At 43.8% G+C, this 26,053-nt stretch overlaps 1 protein-coding gene and 1 long non-coding RNA gene across 13 annotated transcripts in view; both read right to left on the bottom strand.

Moving 5' to 3' along the window:
• The window catches only part of KANSL1 (KAT8 regulatory NSL complex subunit 1), a 173,035-nt gene that overhangs the window by 106,481 nt on the left and 40,501 nt on the right, over window positions 1-26,053 (bottom strand). The window lies entirely within an intron of this gene.
• On the bottom strand, window positions 8,883-24,530 carry LOC122463912. The gene is made up of 3 exons (XR_006287666.1): window positions 22,100-24,530; window positions 14,489-14,494; window positions 8,883-8,893 (listed from the first exon to the last, which is right to left on the bottom strand). It is a non-coding gene; the product is annotated as an uncharacterized LOC122463912 (long non-coding RNA).

The following is a 26,053-nucleotide window of genomic DNA, read 5'->3' as shown; positions in this document are numbered from 1 at the left end:
AGAGGACCAAAATGACCTGGGGGCTACCGAACAGTACAAAATGATAAGCAAGATAAGCACAACATGCACTGTTGGCAAATGAGGGTCCCATTTTAAAATAAGTGTCAGGATTGGGAGGGTGAGGGAAGACACGTTTCCAAAAATATGTTTGGGAGATATTTAGGACACTGCCTACCCTATATATTCATAAATCATAAGTCAGAGCGCCCCCCCCCCCCACAAAAAAAGGCAAGACATTGGCTTAAAAAGAAAAAAAGATTTTCAAAAATACTACATTTTGGGTTTAATTTGCCTTCTGGTTTCTGAGCTTTGAGGGTACAGTAGGGTCACATTTTTATGCTCCTCTGCAAAAATGAGGGCTAGAAATATACTTTTATTTAAATGAAAGTTGAGAGATTCTCACATTCACATGACTGCAGAAGCTTGGTATTGTCCTTAAAGCCCTATCACCACAAGATTCGCAATAAAATCCTGATAGTTGTCAATGATTTATTTGCAAGACTTAATGAACACAGGAGATGGATAGAAAGTAAATTCTACAGTGCTGACTTTATACATCAGGCTTTGTTTTAGGTCATGAAAAAAAAAAATCCAAAAATATTCTGTATCCATACTTCCAGAGGGACTGCTGAAAATTCAAAGACTGAGACTCAAGGCAGCTGCAATCCAAAGTCTGATAGCCTTGTTATGCAATGAATAAGGTGACTGATTGCCATACACATTAGTGAGCTTGGGCCTAAAAGGCATTGTGACAGATACCCAAATAACTGGTTCAGACTGATGCTGATACTGTCAAAGTGTTCCCTGCAACATACAGAAATACCAAGAGCATGGAATATTTAAAAATATATTTATACGGTTGAAAGATATAAGCATTGCACAATAAAATGGATACAAAGATATTAAAATCAGAAACAAAGATCAACCAGTCCAAATAGACAGCCACATGGCTCTTCAGATCCTTTGGTTCTAATGTACGAATTCAGGCAAACCACTGTTCGCTGTCGGCAAACTCCCGCAGACACAAAAATAGGAAAGAACAAGGCTTGCCAACCTTACTCAAAAATAAAGCTGCTGAAATAAAGCTTGATTTACAGAATGATATAAACGACAAAACAGCAAAAGTCTCTTCTGAGGCTCCTCTCGGAAAAACTGAAGGCCCTGGACTGAGCAAGTTCTTTCCCTAAATCTTGCCTAATCTTAGGTGAATCTTGCGACAGGGTAGCACCCTGATCCCAACCCACTCATTTACAAATGGTGGGCATGAACACAGGACGATAGGCAGTCACTGACAGAGTACAGGCCTACACAATAAGGATGACTAAAGCATACAGGCCCAGAACTACAACATGAGCTAACACAAAAAGAGCTGCAACTGATCAGACTAGTAGACTTTCAAGACTGAGGTGACGGTCCAATACCAGATTCAAATGAAGGTGCCAGAAACCCTATGGAATAACCTGCCGATAGGGGGATGGTTTCTTCTTAACGCATGTCAGAAAGTGGCTCTCTCATGTACTGAAGCAGGAGGGTTCGCGTCCCCACTTTTAAAAATCCAGTCTGTTCTAATTATCCAGACAAAATGTTTACTCGTGAGGTGAGCAAGATCAGGACTATTACTCCAGACTGACACCAAACATCCTCCACTGACAGCCCTGCAAAAAAAGCAGGGTAAGATAGCTTGCTTTTTTAAGAACAGCTGCACACCAGTGTAAACATCTGCTTGAAGTCTCCATTGTGTTGCTTATACACGGTTAATCATAGAAGTGTAGGACTGGAAGGGACCTCAAGAAGTCATCTAGTCCAGTCGACTGCACTCAAGGCAAAATTAAAGTATTATCTAGACCATCCCTGATAGATTTGTCTAACCTGCTCTTAATCTCCAGTGATGGAGATTCCACAACCTCCCTAGGCAATTTATTCCAGTGCTTAACCTCCCTGATGGTTAGAAAGTTTCTCTTAATGTCCAGCCTAAACCTCCATTGCTGCAATTTAAGTCCATTGCCTCTTGTGCTATCCTCGGAGGTTAATGAGAATAATTTTTCCTCCTGCCTCCTTGTAACAACCTTTTATGTACAGTACTTGAAAACAGTTATGCCCCCCCCCCTTTACTTCTCCTGTCTTGCTAACACTCCTCCTAATACATCCCAGAATGTTTGCACTTTGGAGAGGGTGGGGGCGGAGGCGACAACTGTTTTACACTGTTGGCTCACATTTAGCTCATGATCCAGTATAACCCCCAGAACCCTGAGCGCAGTACTCCTTCCTAGGTAGTCATTTCTCATTTTGTATGCGTGCAATTGATTGTTTCTTCCAAAGTGAAGTACTTTGGATTTGTCCTTACTGCATTTCATCCTATTTACGTCAAACCATTTTTCCAGTTTGTCCAGATCATTTTGAATTTTAACCCTATCCTCTCCAAAGCACTTGCAAACCCCTCCCAAGCTTGGTATCGTCCTCAAACTTCGTAAAAGTGTACTCTATGTCATTATCTAAATCATTTATGAAGACATTGAATAGAACTGGACGCAGAACTCATGCCTGACAGATCCCACTCAATATGCCCTTCCAGCTTAACTGTGAATCACTGATAACTCTGGGAACAGTTTTCCAACCAGTTATGCACCCAACTAGCTCCATCTAGGTTGTATTTCCCTAAATTGTTTATGAGACGGTCTTGCAAGACAGTACCAAAAGCCTTACTAAAGTAAAGATATACCACTTCTACTGCTTCCCTCCATCCACAAGGCTTTTTACTCTGTCAAAGAAAGCTATTAGGTTAGTTTGACACCATTTGTTCTTGACATCGTGTCACTTATCACTAAGGATACAGTTTCATCACAGATTCTGAGACTTAACAGACCTCCACGACTTCTTCGCCTTCAGCCCCTGCTAACAGCAATGACAGGGCTCCAGCTTTCAGCCACTTGGTCCTTTCCCCTCCTCCCTCCCCCCAAGACACACTGCGGGCTTCCATGAATTTTTGTTTATTCCTGGGACCTGTTCACGGACCTTTACTAAAATAAATAACTGACAAAATCTTAACCTTACTTTTCACTTTATTATCTTCTAAGTGTTTGCAATCTGATGGATTATTTGCTCCATTATCTTTCCAGGTACTGACATTAAGCTGACTAGTCTAATTCCCAGGTTGTCCTTATTCTCCTTTTTATAATGGGAAAATTAGTGGCATTTTCCAGTCCTCTGGAATCTCACCCATCTTCTATGACTTTGTTCAAAGACAATCACAAATGGCTCAGATATCTCCTCAAGCAGCTCCTTGAGAATTCTAGGATGTATTTCATCAGGCACTCATAACATCTAATTTGTTTAAGTAATTTTTAACTTCTTTCTCTGAGCCTCAGATCCTACACCTCATTTTCACTGGCATTCGCTATGTTAGATGTCCAATTGCTAACAAAATTATTGCTGAATTCAAACGAAGTCATTTAGCATTTCTGCCATTTCCACATTTTCTGTCCCCCACACCACTGAGTAACGGGCCTACCCTGTCCTTGGTCTTCCTCATGCTTCTAATGTATTTCTAGAGTATTTTCTTGTTACCCTTTATTTCTCCAGCTAGTTTAATCTCATTTTGTGCCTTGGCCTTTCTAATTTTGTCTCTACATGCTTGTATTTATTTATATCAATAGTCTCCAACCATTTTAAGCACAAGATCACTTTCTGAATTTAAGTGCAACCCAGGATCTACCTCACAGAAAACGCAGAAACAGTAATTAAACAAACCCAAACATCCTTGTCCCATCCCCTGCCCCTTCCCAGAAGCCACACCCTGCCTGTTCTGAAGCCCCGCCCCCACTCACTCCATCCCCCTCCCTCAGTTGCTTGCTCTCCGCCACCCTCCCTCACTTTCACAGGGCTGGGAGAGGTGGTTGGGGTGCAGGAGGTGGTGCTGCCCCTGGGCTGGGGGGTTTGGAGTGTGTGTCTGAGGGGGGGCTCCGGGCTGAGCCTGCAGCAGGGGATTGGGGTGCAGGAGGTGGTGCTGGCTCTGGGCTGGGGGGTTCAGATCGTGTATGTGGGGCTCCAAGCTGAGCCTGGGGCAGAGGATTGGGGTGCAGGAGGGGGTTCAGGGTGCAGGCGGGGGCACGGGCTCTTGGAAGGAGTTTGGGTTGCAGGACAGAGTGCAGGCTCTGGGAGGGAGTCTGGTGCAGGAGGGCTCAGGGCTGAGGGTGCAGGAGGGGATTATGGGATGGGGGAGGAGTTTGGGGTTCAGGCCCGGACCAGGCAGCGCTTATCTCAGGCAGCTTCCAAGCAGCAGCAGCACAGCGGGGCTAAGGCAGGTTCCCTGCCTGCCCTGGCCCATGCCGGCAACCAGCCGACATGTCCGGCAGCAGCTCCTGGGGAGCGAGGGGCAGGTGGCTCCATGCACTGCGCCCATCCACAAGCACCAGCCCCACGGTTCCCCATTCCCCACCAATGGAAGCTGCAGGGGCGATGCCTGCGGTGAGGGCAGCACATGGAGACCCCTTGCCTCTCCCCAGGAGCCGCTTCTGAACATGCCGGCCACTTCTGGGAGCGGCGCAGGGCCAGAGCAAGTAGGGAGCCTGCCTTAGCTCCAGTGCACTGCCTGACTGTTAGCGTCCGGCTGCACGAGGGTTGGCACCCCTAGATCGTGATCAACTGGCCAATTGTGGAGCCTCTGACAGTCAGTCTCAATCTCAGTGTCTGAGATCAACTGTCAGAGGCTCCATGATGGTCCAGTCGATCGTGATCTACCAGTTGGTGACCACTGCTTTATATTCATCCTTTGTAATTTAACCTAGTTTCCACTTTTTGTAGGATTCTTTTTTGAGTTTCACATCATTAAAGATCTCCTGATCAAACCAGCATTGTCTCTTGCCACACTTCCTATCTTTCCTAGGCAATGGGATAAGTTGCTCTTGTGCCCTAAATAATGTCTTTGAAAAGCAGACAACTCTAATTGTTTTTCCCCTTAGATTTGCTTCCCATGGATCTTACCTACCAACTCCAAGTTTGCCTTCTTGAAGTCCATTATCTTTATTGTGCCATTTTCCCTCCTACCATTCCTTAAAATCATGAACTCTTATTTCATTATCACTTTCACCCAAGCTGCCTTCCATTTTCAAATTCTCAAATCAGTTTCTGCCTATTTGTCAAAATCAAATCTAGAACAGCCTCTCCCCTAGTAGCTTTCTCCACCTTCTGAAATAGAAAATTGTCTCAAATACATTCCAAGAACTGGCTGGATAATCTGTGCTCTGACTGGATATAGTAAAATTTAAATCAAGGTGCACAAGTGTGTAGTTCAAATCATTCCTACCAACATGTATTTCTTTACATTACTGAAGGTCATCAGACATCACTTAGACCAGCCTCTTAACTTTGTTAGGTCCTGCTGAAGTTATTCAGTCTCTACCCTCAGTAATTGTGTCATCTACAAACTGACACTTTCAGGACCTTTCCCAGATCATTTTGAAATACTAAAAAAAGATAACTTGAAATCTAGGCAACCTGGAAAAGTTTAAGTTTAAGGTACTACATTTTTTAATTCCCCCCTACAAATGCACGGTTCTACAATTACAATTCTTGGTTTTGTTTTTTAACTAGTTTCACGCCTCTTCTCTATCAAGAGGCAACAGGGGAACAGAAAAAGGGGAAAAGTTACTCTTTCAGTTATATTGTTACTTGTGATAAGAGTAGGTAAAAATTCAAACAGGTGTGATTCTAAAGTGCCCCTTTAAATAACACTGACCATACTAAATATCCTTTTATTTATTAGCCTCCTATCATTTTGATAAACTACTCACTTACACCTTTGTTTTGTCTCATCCTATGGACTATATCCTTTCCTTAAGAGCCTCCTGTGAGGGACTTCATTTGAATGTTCAAAAAGCCTTTGATTTATAATAAGCCAGTTCTCCTTTATCTTCTACTTGGACTCCCTACGCCAAGAATTCTAACCTTGTTTCCAATCTACTTTCCTTTACAAGAACTCTGCTGGCTTGTTCCCATCACACCATGTTCATCTAGGTGTTTTAGGAAACTAATTGTTAGTTAAAGTAATTCACCTGCTACTGAAGTAATGTTCACTGATCTAATGCCCTTAACCACCACAGTGCCCTTTTAAAGGCTCGTGACGACACCAAGTACCCTTCCATTCAGTAGCCAATTTAAACAGACTATAAAGTTTGAGTTCTGATATCAATATCATTAGGCAAAATATGGAGAGAAGAACAGACCAAAGAGAAGAACTTAGACTGAAAAAATAAAGAGAAAAAAAGCTCAAAAGGGGCATGGATGAAAAGGTGGTGCCTAGAACGCTATTTGATTGCCTAAATAAAATTAATCTCAGTCCAGTTCCCAGCAGACAGATGTCCACATAAGTAAAAAAAAAAAAAAAAAAAAAAAAAACCAACTAGCTGTAACTCGTTCCCTATTGATAGCTTTAAAGAGACCGAGGACAGAGTGTAACAAACAGCAGTCAGTACAGCTCAGAGTTGAAGGAGAAGACACGGCGTGGGAATAGCAGCATTGCGTTTGGGATAAAGGGCAGTTATCAATTGCCAGAGCGGTCATTCCAGCTCCTATCATTAATACTACACCTCAAAGTTTTAAGTATTAGTGTTGCTGAATTTCTATTTCTAAACATGTTCACGCATTAGCTGTTTTAATTAAGAATCCTGGACATCTTGGTATAGGATGATCAGATTGCTCTAGAATATTTCTGCATGTCAGGAAATCCAGCCATTATTCACTGTGCACTTGCATTCAATATTAACATTCTTAAACATGCATTTCTATATAGTATCCATTCCAGCAACTAACCCAGCATATCATTAACCAGATACACGTATCTGGGTTGTCCAAACAACAGATACATGCTAAGGAAAATAGTTCTTTATTCAAGAATTGATTTTCATATTTTCTTACAAATGCAGCAAGTTTATTCAGATCTCTTAAAGCTTTAACTTTGAAAATAAATTCCATATACTTTGCGACCTATCAAATTCACCGCCATGAAAAACACAGTGCAGACCAGGACATCTGATTCCCCCCCCCACAAAATGAAATCAGGTCTTGTGTGTGTTTACATCCTATACAGATTTCATGGGGGAGACCAGCATTTCTCAAATTGGGGGTCCTGACCCAAAAGGGAGTTGCAGGGGGTCGCAAGATTATTTTAGGGGGTATTGCCACCTTTACACTTCTGCACTGCCTTCAGAGCTGGGTGACTGGAGAACAGTAGCCGTTGGCTGGGTGCCCAGTTCTGAAGGTGGTGCCCCACCAGCAGCAGCGCAGAAGTAAGGGCGGCAATGCCATACCAGGCCACCCTTACTTCTGCACTGCTGCTGGCAGGAGCTCTGCCTCCAGAGCTGGGCTCCTAGCCAGCAGCCACTGCTCTTCAAGTGCCCAGTACCGCCATCAACAGCAGTGCAGAAGTAAGGGTACAGTACCACAACCCCCACCCCCCCCATAACTCCTTTTTGGGTCAGGACCCTACAATTACAACACTGTGAAATTTCAAATTTAAATAGCTGAAATCATGAAATTTACTATTTTTAAAATCCTATGACTGAAATTGACCAAAACGGACCGTGAATTTGGTAGGGTCCTACATCTATTATAGCATCAGTGATTGAAACAGATTTCTTTATTTAAAACACAGCATCTTCTAAGAAGTATGTGTGTTCAAGCAGCATCCAGAGGTCAAAAATAAAAAAAACCTCTTATTAGCATGTAGGATCTATGTCTTCCCAGGTCAATTTTTAATAATTAACTACAGAGCTATCAAAGATATTCATCCATTTTCAATTCCATAAAGCTGTAGGATTCTCAGGCTTTTCTAAATTCCATAATTCTTTTCACTTAGTGTATCCTGGCACAGTCAGTAACAACTATAACCAAGATGCAGGCGCTGCCCCCCCCCGGTGTTGCCTCCAAGGCTGCTATTTTTCCACTGAAATGGTTAAAAATCTCTCCAATAACTAACTGAAATAAAGAAAGTGGCACATTCAAAAGCTAGATTATAATGAGAAGCTGGGCAGGGTGCAGAATTTTCCTTCTCAACTTAAAATCTGTTGCAAATGATACAAAAGTAACTGAAGTCACATCAGCTGGTCAGCGTTAAGCGGACATCCAAAAAAAGCACTAAGACTACAAGAGAAAAATCTAAGTCTAAGTGAAGTTGCTATATGTATTCTTACATTTCATAGCTCTAGGCATACTGTAAAGCAAAACAAGGGTAGAACAAGGACTGGTCCACTCCTTGTTTGTCAGCACTAATCACTGATGAGGATATCACTGAGGATGACAGGCATCTGATGTTCTTTCCTGTTCTTATGACCAGCCCAAGCTCAATACACCAAAAGCAGAAGAGAAAAAGATCCTTACCTACTTATTGCACTGCTGCATATCACAGTGCATTGTTTCACTGTGGAGAGGTTGTAGTTCCTCTCACTGCCAATGAATGCTAGCACCATCCAGTATTAGACTCAACTGTCAAATGCTTTCTTCTCCACTCAATATCTCTATAGGAAATTAACTATAAGCTATACGTGCAAACAAAAAAAAAAAACCACAAAACAAAAAAACAAACAAACAATGAACTATAACTCCAACTCCTGCTTTGGTTTTCTAGAATGTATCTAACCTAATGTAGCCAACACTAAAACAGGTGTTTTTTTTTTTGGTTTTTTTTTTTTTTTTTTTTTTTTTTTTTTTTTTATAAAAGAACCCACTTTTTTTTTTAAAACAAACCTATTTGTAAATAAATTTGAGTGTCAATCTGTTACAGCCTAAACTTACTATCATCTATTAAAATAATTTAAAGAATAATATTAAGAAGTGCATGTTTGCTGCCAAGCTTTAAAGAAAGCCGAACTACTTAATTGGTGGAAGTCACCCTAAGCATCTGAGGAACCAAGGTTTTTTGAAGTGCTAAACCAGCTCTTGATATCAGTAGCCTCTTCTGCAGATAAAGAGAATATTTTCTTCATTTCAGTTTAGTCACTGGACTGAATGAGTTGAATAGTTTATTCAATGTTAAGTAATCAATGGGAATTGAAAGAGCAGGAAAGCTTGTTTTCCCTCTTTCAATCTCAGGATAAAAAAACAGGTGTGATAGGATGAGATCTACTACTTCTAAAACCTTGAAGGGAATGGTGACAAGAAACAATCAGTTCAATTCACTAACTACAGATAATGCTTCCCTTGTTTAATAATTCAGTTAGTTCTAAATGCAATATTTTGGTAAAGGAAAAAAGTTTATGTATCAGCATAAAGATAGTTTTATTTAATTAAAATACGTAAAATGCTGGTTTTGTGCACTTAATTGAATCTGAATTATTATCCAAATAGAACTTGACAAATCACAAGTAAAAAAAATTAATCTAGGACAGAAATGCAGCATTCACCATTTTCTAACAAAAATATAAAAATTAAGAATGAGTGAGTTAAGATACAATTGTGTCCTGCTGACTAGCAAATAAAGCACCAGATTTAGTGTAAAGGCTATAGATAGATAGGCCAATCCATGTTTTAATGGTTGTCAACAAATGACAACCAACCTTTCTTTAGGAAAATAACTAACAAGTACAAATGCAAAATGAGATTAAGGTGAATTATTTAAACCTAGGTTTCCTGATTGCGGATTTAAATCATGATTAAAAACTGGTGAAATAGATTTGTGGAAATGAATGAGATGCTCGAAGACATATTGAGATCCAGAAGTCCTGTGAACAGATAGGAATTCCTATTTCTGTTCTTTTGGTAAGCTGATTTGAATACATCACATAAGCAATACAGTCAGAGAAGCAGCTTCAAAGAGCCCATTATACATCCCTACACATTTTGCCCCCCTTCTCTTAACCTGTAAGAAAGACTGTACAGAGTAGTTCTTGCATTCAGTCCTGCCTAGTTTCAGCCAAAGAAGCTGAAACCCTAGTAGAAAGTGATTTCAAGACCCAAAACAGGGAAGTCTGACCCTTCACAAGAACTTAACTGACATGATGGTCAGACCAGGGTCCATCTTGCCTTGTATCTTGTCTCCAACAGCATCCATATCAGAGCTTCAGGAGTAGTATGCAGAACAGGGCAATTCTAGAGAGTGATCCACACCACCTTCTACTCCCAGTTTCTGGTAATTAGAGGTTTAGGGTTGTCCCAAGAATGGGGCTGTCCCCCTGACCACCTTGGCTAGTAGCCACTGATGGACCTATGAACTTATCCAGTTTTGTTTTGTTTTTTTTAACCCAGTTATACTTTTTGCTATCACAACATTCTAAGGCAATGAGTTCCACAGGTTAATTGTAAATTGTGTGAAGAAGTACTCCCTCTTGTTTGTATTAAGCCTGCTGCCTATTAATTTCATTGTGTGAAAGAGTAAATATTTCTCTATTCCCTTTTTCCACACCACTCATGATTTTATAGATCTGCATCATATCCCTCTTTAGTGGTCTTTTTAAGATGAGCAGCCCTAATCTCTCATATGGAAGTCAATCCACACCTTTGATCAGCTGTTAACCTTCTCTGAACCTTTTCCAGTTCCACTATATCCTTTGTGAGGTGGGGCAACCAGAAGTGGATACAGTACTCCAGCTATCGACTCACCATGGATTTATATAGTAGCATTGTAACATTTTCTCTTTCCTAAAAAAGACTAACAGTATGTTAGCCTTTTTGACTGCTGCTGCGCATTGAGCAGACATTTGAGAACTCTTCGCAGCGACTCCAAGATCTCTTGATAACTGGGTGATAACAGCTATCTCAGAACCCATCATTGTACGTATAGATGGGATTATTTCTTCCAACATGCATTACTTTGCACTTACCAATACTGAAATTAATCTGCCATTTTATTGCCCAGCCACCTAGTTTTGTAAGATCCCATTAACTCCTCGCAGTCCACTTTGGACTTAATTATCCTGAATAATTTTAATATCTGCTGCAAACTTTGCCACTTCATTGTTCACCCCCTTTTCCAGATCATTAATAAAAATGTTGAACAGCTCTGGTCCCAGTACAGATCCATGAGACATCCCAACTATTCACCGCTCTCCATTGTGAAAACTGGCAGTTTATTCCTACCCTTTGTTTCCCATCTTTTAACCAATTACTGATACATGAGAGGACCTTCCCTCTTATCCCATGGCTACTTAGTTTCCTTAAGAACCTTAGGTGAGGGACCTTGACAAAGGCTCTCTGAAAACCCAAGTATAATATATTAGCTGGAACGCTTTTACCCACATGCTTGAGTACCTCAAAGAATTCTTGTAGATTAGTGAGGCATAATTCCTTTTACAAAAAGCAGAGTTGGCTCTTTCCCCAACATCCTGTTTGGGAGTCTGCTAATTCTGCTCTTTACCATAGTTTTCTACCAATTTGCCCAGTATATTAAAGTTTACTGGCAATTACAGGCTGGAATCTTCTCTGGATCCCTTTTTAAAAGCCAGGGTTACATTAGCTAACTTCCAGTCATCTGGCAAAGAGGATTTCAGTGCTAGAAGTAGTACTAATTGAAGAATGTAACCTATTTCATATACGAGTTCCTTCACAACTCTTGACTGAAGACCATCTGGTCCTACTGACTTATTACTGTTTAGTTTATCAGTTTGTTCTAAGACCTCTTCTATGGAAGCAATTTGGGACAGTACTTCAGGTTTGTCGCCCCAAAATAACAGCTTTGATGTGGCTCCCTCTCCCACATCCTCTGCAGAGCAGACTGATGTTAAATGAATCCTTTGCTTCTCTGCCATGGCCTTGTCCTTCCTTCAGTGTTCCTTTAACACCTTGGTCATCTAATGGCCGCAGGCTTATTTGGCAGGCTTCCTGCTTCTAATGTACTTATTGATAAACTGTAGCAAGAAAAGTGTAAAAATATAAGGCGGCAGGCCAAATACATGCTCCTCCTTATTTTCCTCATCAGGATTAGACTTCCAAATTTTAAATAATTCCTTTTTGCCTTTAACAGCCTCCATTACTCTGTCACCGTGGCTAAATCAACACTCTTTTTGGTCCTCCGCCTATCTTTTTTGTTTTGGCTACAGTGTAATTGTAGCCATGTTGGTCCCAAGATATTAGAGAGAGACAAGGTGGGGAAGATAGCACCCAGACAGAAGTTGGTCCAATAAAAGCTATGACACGGGGAGTACCTTTCCCAGACGTGAAGAAGAGCTCTGCATGGCTCAAAAGCTTGTCTTTCACCAACAGAAGTTGGTCCAATAAAAGATATTACCTCACTCACCTTCTCTTTTTTTGTTTTGGGGTATACATTTAGTCTGAGCTTCTATTCATGTAGGTCCAGGAGCCGCCCCACCTCCTGCTTGAGCAGAGCCTAATGAGAGGGGTCCCCCAGGAGGGACGGGGGTGGAGGAGGTAAACTGAAGGGTGTTGAGGACCCATAGGTCCGAGGTGAGCTGCGACCATTCCAGGAGTAAAGCACACAACTGAATGAAGAAAGTGAGATTTATTGGGGGTAGGTCCCTGCTGAGAACTGGCGGGGTACCCCCAAGCATCCCATCAAAAAACCTTTTGCCCGCCTGCTTGACCTTAGATGACCCAGGCTGGGGGGCAGACTGGGATTGCCGCTGCAGGCGCTTTCTATAGTCCCGCTGCTTTTCGTGAGCGGACTCGTACTTCGGGAGGGCAGCAAGGGCAGGAGCCTGCTGTGGCTCAAACTTGGGTTTTGCCGGAGGAGAGACAGAGGCCCAAGGTCTGGAGGGTCATGTGGGAGTCTTTCATGCCATGCAGCCTTGTGTCTCTTTCCTCAGCAAACAGAGCCTTCCCGTCAAAAGGGAGATCCTACATTGATGACTGCGCTTCACTGGAGAGCCCAGAGAGCAGAAGCCATGACGCCCATCTCTCATGGACACCGCTGAGGCCATGGACTGTGAGGCCGTGTCCGCTGCATCTGACACTGCCTGCAGCGATGCCCTTGCGGCTGTCGCCCCTTCCTCCATGAGCACCTTAAACTCCTGCTTATCGCGCTCCCGGAAGGAGTCCTCAAACTTGGGGAGAGATTCCTAGAGGTTAAACTCGTAGCGACCCGGGAGAACCTGATAGTTTGCTACTCGTAGCTGAAAGCTTGACGACTAAAATTTTTCTCCCAAAAGTATCCAGCCTCCGAGAGTCTTTATTCTTGGGGGGTCAGGGCTGGATGCCCCTGCCACTCCCTGTGGTTGAACGACTCGACCACCAAGGAATTGGGCGCCAGGTGGGTATACAGATACTCATGTCCCTTCGTGGGTACAAAGTACTTGCGCTCCGCCTTTTTAGAGATGGGAGTCAACGAGGTTGGTGTTTGCCACAGGGCATTTGACATTCTTGCTGCTCCATGAAGGGGTGGCAAGAAAGGCCACCCTGCCCGGTGCTGAAGGGGACAGCACATTGAACAGGGAGTCTGAGGGCTCTTCCATCTCCTCAGCCTGGAGGTGGAGGCTCACTGCCACCCTTTACAGGGGGGGTCTTGGCGGGCCCGGCAGTCCTCCTGCGGGACGTAGGGGGGCAGGGCCGCAATCAGCTCCTCTGGACGGGGCGAGGCCAGTGTGGTGCTTTGGGTGTCATCCGGCACCCGAGGATCCACCACCTGGTCGGACTCCGGGCATGGTACCAAGGACACAGGTCCCACCGACCTTTTTTCTGGTGGTCTAAAGATGGACTCTGACGGTGCTTCCGAGGCCCCAGCCACTGAGCGAGCCCCCACCGGGGGCCGTGCCGGAGGCCACGGCGCCCGCCACGACGCTTGGTGCCATTGCGCTTGCTGAGGCACTGGCAGGGCTGGCTAGCCTGGCCTATAAACAGGCGGCTATGAAGGGAAGCCAAGCTGGTGTATGATCCGCTACTGCCTCTGGACTGGGAGTATCGGCGGTGCCGGGATCTACATCGGCCACGGGACTGCGATCTCAACGCAGAGGATGGAACCGACTGTAGCAACTGCTCCGTGAATGGCCCTGATGGGTGGACCCACGCTGGCGAGACACCGGGAATCAACGCCCGGAGCTACGGTGCCTTGGCAGAGACTTGGAACGAGAGTCCAAGCAGGAACGGGGGCGAAGATTGTGCTGCAACTGACTGCGGTACTCCTGCGAGACAAGGACCGTTGGCGACGTCCACCACGGTCCCATGGATATTTGCTTTGCGAAGACAAGTGGTGCCAGGAGTCCTGGTCAGACAGCACCCATCCGGACAGTCTGGCCGGCATCGAGGGCGATCCACATGGACTGAGCCCTGAACAGTCACTGAGCAGTGAGGGGAATGTTCCCTCGACTGAGACCGGTACCGGGCCAGTGTCAACTGCGGTGATCCCAGAGGCGGCTTGCCTCTGGAGCGTGAGGCCGAAATCGGCGGAGCTCCGGGCACCAGCATGGACATGACGTCCCTGGCTACCTGGAGGTCTTCAGGCATAGATGGCATCCGGACATCCGGAGAGGCCTGCTCCGAAGGGGCCGGGCTACTCCGCTCAACATGAGTCGGAGGCCTAGGGCCCAATGGGGATCCAGGACTACCCGACATGGGCCTAGCCTCTGTCCCAGACTTCCCTCAGTGCCATTGCGAAGAGGGAGTCTTTCCAGTCCTCTTGGCATGCCCCGTGGACAGGGAGTGGTGCCAACTGGACAATGGTACCGGAGGGTCTCCACGTACTGACACTGCAGTGCCGGGTAGCGGTTCGGAGAGGCGTGCCAGGGTCCGGGCCAGTTCCGCCTCCATCAGGATGGCCTGGAGCCTAACGTCCCTTTCTTTTTTAGTCCGGGGCTTAAAAGACTTGCAGATCTTGCACCTTTTGCTGATATGGGTTTCTCCCAAGCAGCACAGACAAACAATCCGCATGCGGGTCGCTCCTTGGCATAGAGTGCCTACAAGAGCAGCACAACTTAAAGCCTGGGGCGCGGGGCATGCCCCGGCCCGCGCCCCATGACTAACTAAACTAATTGAATTAGCTAGCCGAGTACAGGTACTACTGAACAAACAGAGTTCTGGGAAGAAGCTGCAGCAAAGCTGGAGCAGAGCAGTTCCGACGCACCATCACTGGCGGCAAGAAGGAACTGAGGGTGGGGGGAGCGCAGCTCTCCTCATACCACGCCAGGCAGGCGCCACTCCAGGGTTCATGCGGGGGGGGGAGGGGGAGGAGCTCCCCCCTACGGGTACTGCTCAGGGAAAAACTTCCGGCACCGGTGCACGTGGCAAGCACGCACACCTATTGTGGAATAAACATAAGCAATCACTCGAAGAAGGAATAGTTACCAAGTTTATTAAAATATGATCTCCCCCACCTCCTCCAAAAAAAGAAAGGGGAGGAAATGAGAAGTGAGGTGGGGGGGTGGTAAGGAGAAGGCAAACAGTACATGGCAAAGTGTGATTAGTTTCTGAATCCATTAAAAATCATGCATGGACAGACAGAGCAGATCACCATTTAGCTGAAAGGGCAGTTTTCCCACTAAACCTCAATGTAAACATCATAAAAGGCACAAGCAAATCTGATTTTATTTACCATAGATGACTTAGGATTCACTTACTCAGGCACAAAGAGAGTTAGTCGTCTTATTTGGCAATACAGACAAGCCAAGCAGGGCTGACAGGCACAATGGAAACTAACTACAGGCAAATATGGATTCAAATGTGGATCAAAGTATTTTAATCCAAAAACTACAAAATACTTCTGAAACAGAAGCTAGGCACACTGCAAGTTACCCCTAAAACAGACCAAAAACCCATTCGGTTTCACAAGTTTGTTTTGTGTTTGATAATATGCATGTTTTGGTTATACCAGAGAAACAATAAGATTGTTATCATGACAACTAGGCCAGGTTATGAAAACTCCTTATTTACTAAGGATACCATTGTGAAAATGGATTCATTACCCACATGCACATGTACTCAGAAGAAAAAATTATAGGAATAACTATGACATCTTATACCACAGAGCCCCAGACATGAACACAGCAAGCCAGCCAACACACAGATTTATATGAGACACTAAGGGTGTTTGACAAACCAACTGCCCAAACCAAAAAAGAAAAGGGGGGAAGTGGGGGGGGGGGGGAGAGAGTGCACAGATACATAACCACAGCTAGAGAGAGAGATGCTATTTCAGGTTAATAAAAATTCAGACAGCTGATAATGGAACAGGCCACTGGGGGAAGGGGATTCAAACTGCATCCAGGAAAAAGTTTTTAAAATGATCATATAAAATTAATAAGCCAATTAATAAGAATTTTTAAAACCTAGTACACCAGAAGTATAAAGAGAACATAAGAGTGTTGCAAAGTTCCACCTCAGGATCTCAAAGCACACAGGTAAAATATCATTAAATATAGTTTAAATAAATAATCTAAGAGTTAACTAGTTTTGGGGTCACTGCCCATTTCCAGCTGCAAAGAACGAAAGGGCTGGGTATGGAAAACCTTCTTTAGGCACAATGAGTTGTCATCCTGTAGCATTTTCTTTAAGTGGCTGGACAGAACTCAACCCAGTTGAGTTGCTGTATTTAGAATGCTACAGGTTTTGACCAGCACAGGAACAATAAACTTCTGCAAAATCATAAGCGAAGTGCACAAATAGAGAGTTGTCTAGGGCCATCAGGTCTTCACTTGTTTTTAATATTTAATACGGATACAGATTATATTCAAATACCCATCAGTTTAATCGGTCTTGAAATCGGAAAGATGACCAGTGCATTGAAAGTTTATCTAATTTCATTGTAGTTTAAGTTATTTTCTATTGTGTCCGTTCTAATCCCAATAGCATGTGAACTATTTTCTGTCATTCATCGGTGATGCGAAAAAGAACCGATATCACAAAATGCTGCGTTATGCCACAGCTCTTGCTTCACATATATGATTACGAAACCTACAGAAGACCCAGTGTCTCTTCAGTGCTCCTTCTCCAAAGTAGCCACACCAGTTAGAGCCAGTATCATGTAGTGTAGAAATAATTTTTAAAAATTATTGAAAAATAATTAGCCACCAGACCCAGGAGGAACCAAGTCCAGCAGCCTGCCCTCAGCAATGGTATTAAAAAACAAAACAAAACACGAACACCACATGTGAAAGAGCAGACTGACAATGCAGACGGAAGAAAGAAAAGGAGAGAATAACTGGGCGCTCCTTTTTACTCTCATTCATAACAGAGGAACGAAGAGGACATTCAATGAAATTGAATGACACCAAATTTAGAACACTGGATGTTAATTTTCCTTGTGCCACAGAATGTAAAATGAACTTGAACCAGGAAGAGAGATTATCCCTGCACAGAAGGAACTGCCACCAAAGTAAAAAAGCAGCACAGTCACCTCCTATGCTAGCTTATGCAGAAGTACAAGCATGAGGAGGGAAAATAGTGGAGAAGAGCACCACTACACCTCATCCTCCACAATTAAGCTACAGTACACCCCCAATGCGCTTTAGCAGGACCAGGCAACTAGGGATCAAGAAGCTGTAACCAGCTCTTTGTGGCCACCACATCCATGTGGAGAACTGGGTCACAAAGCATAAATTAACTAGGAAACTCACTTGTAGTGACATTTTTGTCACAAGTTACCAGTGAGGCCAAGAGCTCAGCAGAGTTCAGGGAATTAAATGTTTAAATGGATAGTCAAACAAGCCACACTTATGTTAGGATTCAAACACTCATGCTTCACAGCATCAGCCAACCTCTAAAGGAGGAGGTTGGGAAGAAACTTCTATAGGCCATTAATTCCAAAGTTGTCTAGTATAGGGTTTCTTGTACTCCCACCTCCCCTCCCCCAAATTATTTGGGTAGTCACTACTGTCAGCCAGGATACTGAACCAAATGGGCCATTGGCTTTGCCCAATTATAACAATTCCAATCTCAATCCCACAGCTCAAAAGTTAGTCAGCCAAACTGCTGCAGTTAAGAAAGCCATTTTACAATTATGTGCATGCACATACTGCTCTCTAATTCCCATTTCTGTAGGAAACTATCTTTGTGACATTTGTAGGACAAAAAGCTTCTACACAAAAATCTGAGCTCTGACCTAGATCAGGATTTGATTTGATAATGCAATGTAGTATTGCCAGCACTGAAGCAGCAAAAGCTCAATATCTGTCATTGAGTTACAACCACCGGAGAGCTCACTAAACCTAGATGGCTTTGAATGCTGTATGGGCTGCTGTTCCATTACAAGTAGTTTAGAACAGAACTGTCCATTTTTAAACCCAAAGGGGATTCATGGTTAGACATGATTAACAAAAACTGTACAGGCTGCGTATCTGTTATGGGGTTTGGTCAGAAAAGGTGCACTAAACAATTAAATTCTAAGTGTGAATGGGCTACACTGAAAAGTGCACCCTGATCACATTGGTAAGATTTTAATGGTTTTCACCCAATACTAGAGACTGAATGCAAGAAGCAGCAAAGGTCCACAGTACAAAAACCAACCTGTGAAACCAACTGCAGAAGATTAAAAATATACACATATTGGCTCCTCTATAAAACTTTGCCACTAGGTTCCCTTAGGCAGTGAAATTAAACATTTGCAGGAGATTTGAAATGCAATTTGAAATGCAAATTGAAGAGGTGAATCTATAGCACTAAAAAGCTTGCCACTTTCATCCATCTAGTTTCTTAATTTTTACACGTACCTCCAATTCACATTTCCTTCAATTAATATTTCTGAAAAGTTCTCCTGTATATAAATGAAATATTTAAACTGTAACTTGTTACTTACATCCTTATCTGTTGCTATGGAAACTACTGAAATGTCACAAGTGCAAGACAAAGAGAAAGACTAAGAAAAAAATCAAGAGCAGAAAGACCTAAGAATTTGGTGGTCAGATGTCTTAAGAATATTTAAAAAAAAAAAAAAACCCACCACTGTATGTGAGTGTATTATGTCAAAATGAGCATATTACACCCATGAAGAAGTGTTTGAAGAAACAAATACAAGTCAGATTTCTTTTTAAGTTTCTATATCCAATTCATGCTGAGTCTCTGTCCAGCTTTGGGACACTTTTTTTTTTAAGTACCAGTTTTTAATGTCATATCCAGGCTAGCCTCAAAATTCAAGTGTTGTACTTCTGACCATTTGAAGACATCAGAGACATTTGAAGAAGTTGAACTGACTGTTAACTGGCAATTTAAATGTATGTTCTGTATAAATATAAGTGCTAACCAACTCTATGTCAACTAGATAGATTCCATCCACACACTGAATCCAGCACAGAATAATCCACTGCATTTGAGACTCACAACTCCAACAGTTACCTAGAGCAAAGTCTCCAACTACTACATAAACGGAATGACAAAAACTGTGTGAGAAAGGACACTTTTGCACATAGCAGCAAGTGACATGTCTCTTAAGAGTTCCAGTTACATATATGAACATTCTGAAGTTTAGTGGTAAGAAATTAAATGGCTCAGAGTAGGAATTTTGTTCTCATGTCATTTCCATCGGATATATTCACAAGGTGAAGCAGCATAAATTCATCTACTTAAGCAGAAGAGAAGGAATCGGATAGTGGGGACCTCCCCATGAACTACTCCATTACAAGGGTTTCTCCTAACAAGTGTCATACTAATACTGAGTTCTCCCTGTTATATTTGAGCACCACAGACTGAAGAGCCATCTGGCCAAATGCTTCAGCCACAAAATGTTGCTCTGTGACCAGCAGAAGAGTCAAGAGAAACCGCTATCATGATTCTCTCCCTGCTTAATCACAAGTAGCTAATTGCAAAAACAGACTACATACTACCACAGTAATTCCACTAACCTACTTTCAGAGCTATCACCTGGAAAAAGCCTCAGATGCCCAATTCCAACTTTTACATGGTCTGCTTGTGACAGAACATTGGTGACAAAACTACCTTGGTGACACAGGAAATAGAGTTGGGGCATCTGTCCTTCTCCTTTCCACCTATTCAAAACAAAGTGCACTCTTACCCCACCCCATTAATAGACCACCATACACTGCTGTCCCCACCCACATCACTAGTCACATAACAGAGGCTGGGATTCCATTATGTTCAGTTCTTCGGAGGCTCTGCTCGGGGTATCTGCTAATTTTGACAAAAATACACCTGTTTATCTATAGTAGGCTTTTGTACAGCAACCACCACCACAGGGTGACCACAGCACAAACTATTTACCAGTTATTGAAGTAAATACTTAGACAACGTTCCGAAACTAATATTCTCTATGATGAGTAAGGTTAGAGGAAAAAACAGTCTGCTGTTTTTGCAGAATCTCATTAAAGAATGACCAGTATATCAGGAGTAGCTGGCCTTTCCAGTTTACACACAGCTGGAAGAAAAAAAGCCCATTCATTTCTTCTCAAATTTACCATCATCAGAAGTGATGTCAATGTAATGCTGAAAAAGTGAACAACTCTACAGCCACTTAAATCAACCTCAGTATAAACTCAAATACAGTGCCAGTTTCTGCTTCTACATCCCAGCCAAAATGCTGATTTGAATGTACACGCTTTCACTTGCAAAAAAATTTCTCCATTTCATTCAAAGATGTAGCAAGTGAGACCTAAGTAACGTGGGGGGGTTTTTTTGTTTTGTGTTTTGTTTTAAGAAGCCCCATTCTGCATTGCTATGGCATTTTAGCCAAAGATGGCCCAGGAAAGCTGTAGTGCCTGCCAAGCTTTTGAAATCAGACTCACCATACTCAGAGTGGGCCCAAAACATACTTTATGGAAAAATCTGCTGGGGGAGTGCCAGTTTAGCAAGAAAAACATTTTCCCCCAGCTGGAAGTTGAGTGCAGTACTGCAGCTGAGCGAGTACAACCAAAACATCTGCTGCAGAAAGGGAGAACAAAGGAAAGAGGCAAATATTTTCCACTGAATGGATCCGATGAAGTGAGCTGTAGCTAACGAAAGCTTATGCTCAAATAAATTGGTTAGTCTCTACGGTGCCACAAGTACTCCTTTTCTTTTTGCGAATCCAGCCTAACACGGTTGCTACTCTGAAACCAAATATTAGAGTGCGGCAAAAGCCAAAGTATTTTAGTATGGAAATGAAATCTCTAGAATATACCTCTGCATTTTTAGAGAAACAGCAAATACAAGCTATATATTTTAAACATTAAGCCCATAAACTGCCAGTTTTCACCTCCTGCCAACAGTACTAGCAGGAAAAGGTTTTTACCAAGAGAAAAAGAGACAAAGTGCTTCCATGCAATAGAAGAGTCCTGATTCTACCATTAACCTCTCCTCTCACCAGAGGTGGGTGACCTACCATTGTGGCATTTTTACAGCTACCTGCTCCACTAACCTAGTTCCATGCCCAGCAATAAGCAGCAGTGTTACCCAACATTACATCTCCAGTGCTCACCTTCTTGCAAGCTACCCCCGCACCCAAAACAAAGCTGTACATGGCTCCCAGATAAATGGAATTTAACTCATGTGTCAAACTCACTCTATTGAGAGAGCCAACATCATACTTAATTAGAATCTGTGTTAGGGTATATAGTCATGACTATACACACCACACAAATCAGACTTCCACGGATATCAGAGTGACTTTTGTATACTGAACAATGGTAGAATACAGCCTTTATATATACACACATACACACTTTAATCATCTCATTCATTGTTCAGTGATAAAGTAGGCTCACCTTCATGGACTTTAGATCGGGCATTCTCAAACTATGGGTTGGGACCCCAAAGTGGGTCATGGTCCCATTTTAATGGGGTCGCTAAGGCTGGTGTTGGCCCTGGGCCCCAGCAAGTCTGAAGCCCACGCCCCACCGCCCAGGACTAAGGTTACATGCCCCCCACCCAGAACAGAAGCCCTTGGACTTCAGCTTTCTCACACCCACCCACCCACCCCGTCCCGGGGCAGTGGGGCTCAGCTCAGACCCCTCCTGGGGTTGTGTAGTAATTTTTGTTGTCAGAAGGGGGTCACTATGCAATCAGGCTGAACAAAGGGCAGATATAGCAGTTCTTTATTTCTTTTATCTATCTTGAATCTCTCATCACACTCCTGCAGCAACTCAAATCCCATTCATAGATACTAAGGTCAGAAGGGACCATTATGATCATCTAGTCCGACCTCCTGCACAACGCAGGCCACAGAATCTCACCCACCCACTCCTGCGAAAAACCTCTCACCTATGTCTGAGCTACTGAAGTCCTCAAATCGTGGTTTAAAAACAAGATTCATGCTGGCTGCTCTGCAGCAGAGGAAAGCAGACTAGTGGTCTGAGCACAGGATTTGAAACAGGAACTCGTGTTCTGACCCTCATTCTGAACTCCGCCTTTCTACCTCAGTCTTGATAACACATGGCTGATATTAATCTTTACACTGCTCCTAGGAGATGGGTAAATATTTGCAAGGCTCTTTGAAGACGTACTAAGTATTTATTCTGCAGCATTACAGTTCACTATGCAACAGCATATTCAGTTTACAGCTATTTCATTCATTTCCAAGTTGGTCCAAATAGGTCAGTCACTCCCACCCTCTTCCCCATCATATTTGTTAAAGTGATCAGGAATGAAATAGTTGTGTTATTAGGCTTTAAAAATTCCAATGATGAACTGGGAGAGTGGTGGGGGGGATGGGAGAAGAGTTCACAGGAGTTGTTTCATGCTCCCTACAAGATGCACCAGATGCCACTGAATCAATTACAAACTAGGTCAAATGCTAGGTTTGCAACCATGCAGTCTACAATTTTTTTTTTTTTTTTTGTACAATGTAGTGATTATGCAGCTTGAAGGATTCATTCTCCAATTCTCCAAAAAGCTGGATCTAGCCCCCAACCCAGACATTGACACTTTAGCTCAGGTGCTAACACCACAAATAGCTCTAACCAAACCAAGGGTTCAAAGATTGTGGCTTCTCTCTTTTCCCAGCTGCTTTCTGTTCTCCCCTTTTAATAGTTTTACTTTCCCCTCCCTCTCCTTGTCTGTCTATTTTTCCATTCCATTCACCAGTACCACTAATCCCACCATCTCTGACTTTTACAGGTCATCAGCATCCCATCTGGTTTCCTTTTCTGTCAAGCCCCTTTGAAGTTCTGCCCTTGCAGCTTTCACTTTTTCCCCGCCACTTGATCTTTCACACAAATACCACCTCCTTTATACCATTTCGCTCCATTCCCTTGTGAAGGCCATGGGCTGCAGAATTAAGCTTGTCTAGGTCACGTACAGAATTGAAAAATAAGAGGAGGATGACAGAGCAAGAGAGGTAAAAAACACAAGATCGCTACAAGAGGGAACAAGTGCTGCAGAGGCAAAAACTGCCAGTGTTATGGGAGTCGGATACTTTTCACTGCCTATGCACCTTTGTCAGCCTGAGCAATGAAGACAGAATAGTCATTTTCACTTTCCTATACTACCTCAGTTTTTGAGCCATGAATATTGACTTGGCCCTAGTCTACACTACAAACTTATGTTAGTACAACATCACTCTAGGTGATTTAGTTAGACAGTCCTAACCCGCAGCATAGACAGCGCTAAGTCAACAGGAGGGCTTCTCCCATCAACATAGCTAGTGCCTCTCAGGGAGGCGGAGTACCTATGCAGACAGGAGAAGCATATGTTGGCATAGGTTGTCTCTCCACTAAGCGCTGCAGCTATGCTGCTGCTGCACTGCTGTAAATGTAGACAAGCCCTGAGAGAGAAGAACTGTCATCTGCTGGAAGAGCAACACAGCAATGCACAGACAATCCAGGAAGTTTTTGGAGAGAGTGTTGGGGACAACTTCCTGGTACAAGTGCTAGTGCAATCGACTTGGTGCCATGCACCTCTTGACCTGCTGCTCACAAACAGGGAAGAACTGGTAAGGGAAGTAGAAGTGGGTGGCAACCTAGGCAGCAGTGACCATGAGATGGTTGAGTTCAGGATCCTCACAAAAGGAAGAAAGGAGAGCAGCAAAATAAGGACCCTGGACTTCAGAAAAGCAGACTCAGTCTCCCTTAGGGAACTGATGGGCATGATCCCCTGGGGAGCTAATATGAGGGACAAGGAGTCCAGGAGAGCTGGCTGTATTTTAAAGAAGCCTTAAGGAGGGCGGACGAACAAACCATCCCAAAGTGCAGAAAGAATAAGCTAAGCTGGTCGCCTGCCGTATTTGCTAACAGTGAAATCTCCAGTGAGCTTAAACTCAAAAAGGAAGCTTCCAAGAAGTGGAAATTTGGACAGATAACTAGGTAGGAGTATAAAAATATTGCTAGAGCATGCAGGGGTGTAATCAGGAAGGCCAAGGCACAACTGGAGTTGCAGCTAGCAAGGGCTGTGAAGGGAAACAAGAAGTGTTTCTACAGGTATATTAGCAACAAGAAGGTGGTCAGGCCAAGTGTGGGACCCTTACTGAATGGGGGAGGCAATTTAGTGACAGATGATGTGGAAAAAGCTGAAGTACTCAATGCTTTTTTTGCTTCGGTCTTCACAGACAAGGTCAGCTTCCAGACTGTTGCATTGGACAACACAGTACGGGGAGGAAGTGAACAGCCCTCAGTGGTGGAAGAACAGGTTATGGACTATTTAGAAAAGCTGGACGTGCACAACTCCAGGGGGTCCAGATCTAATGCATCCAATCATGCTGAGGGAGTTGGCTGATATGATTGCAGAGCCACTGGCCATTATCTTTGAAATTTTGTGGCTACCAGGGGAGGTCCCAGACTATTAGAGAAAGGCAAATATAGTGCCCATATTTTAGAAAGGGAAGAAAGAACCCAGGGAACTACAGACCGGTCAGTCTCACTTCAAGTCCCCGGCAAAATCATGGAGCAGGTCCTCAAGGGATCCATTTTGAAGCACCTGAAGGAGAGGAAGGTGATCAGGAACAGTCAACATGGATTCACCAAGGGCAAGTCATGCCTGACCAGCCTGCTTGCCTTCTATGATGAGATAACTGGCTCAGTGGATGTAATATAGCTTGACTTTAGCAAAGCTTTTGATACGGTCTCCCACACTATTCTTGCCAGCAAGTTAAAGAAGTGTGGACTGGATGAATGGACTATAAAAGGTGGATAGAAAGCTGCCTAGATTGTTGGGCTCAATGGGTAGTGATCAACGGCTCGATGTCTAGTCGGCAACCGGTATCAAGCAGAGTGCCCCAAGGGTCAGTCCTGGGCCCGGTTTTGTTCAACATCTTTATCAATGATCTGGATGATGGGATTAATTAGTTTGCAGATGACACAAAGCTGGGGGGGGGGCGGAGAGGTAGATACGCTGGAGGGTAGGGAAATGGTCAAGAGTGACCTAGACAAATTGGCGGATTCGGCCAAAAGAAGTCTTTGTTGAACCTCATCAGATAAGTGCAGGACTCTGCACTTAGGAAGGAAGAATCCCATGCACTGCTTCAGGCTGGGGACCGACTGCCTAAGCAGCAGTTCTGCAGAAAAGGACCTGGGGATTACAGCTTCTCGTCCACTGGATATGAGTCAGCACTGTGCCCTAGTTGCCAAAGGCATATTGGGCTGTATTAGTAGGAGCATTGCCAGCAGATTGAGGGAAGTGATTATTCCCCTCTATTCAGCACTGGTGACGCCACACCTGGAGTATTGCGTCCAGTTTTGGTCCCCCCACTACAGAAGGGATGTGGACAAATTGGAGAGAGTCCAGCAGAGGGCAATGAAAATTATTACGGGGCTGGGGCACATGACTTATGAGGAGAGGCTCCAGGAACAGGGGTTATTTAGCTGCAGAAGAGAAGAGCGAGGGGGGATTTGATAGCGGCCTTCAATTACCTGAGCGGGGGTTCCAAAGAGGATGGAGCTCAGCTGTTCTGAGTGGTGGCAGATAACAGACCAAGAAGCAATGGTCTCAAGTTGCAGCAGGGGAGGTCTAGGTTGGATATGAGGAAACACTCTTTCACTAGGAAGGCAGTGAAGCACTGAAATGGATTACTTAGGGAGGTGGTGGAATCTCCATCCTTAAAAACCCCTAAGGCCCAGCCTGACAAAGCCGTGGCTGGGATGATTTAGTTGGGGTTGGTCCGACTTTGAGCAGGGGGTTGGACTAGACTACCTCCCGAGGTCTCTTCCAACTCTAATCTTCTAGGATTCTATTAATGGCCCTACATGCTTGCATGACAACATCCCCTACTGTGGACTTTCTGCCTCCAAAATGATTTCCAACCGACAGATAACAATCCAGCACTGCA

The sequence above is a fragment of the Chelonia mydas genome, chromosome 27 (genome assembly GCF_015237465.2).
Source record: "Chelonia mydas isolate rCheMyd1 chromosome 27, rCheMyd1.pri.v2, whole genome shotgun sequence".
Taxonomy (NCBI): Eukaryota; Metazoa; Chordata; order Testudines; family Cheloniidae; genus Chelonia; species Chelonia mydas.
This window is presented reverse-complemented; position numbering and strand designations above follow the sequence as displayed.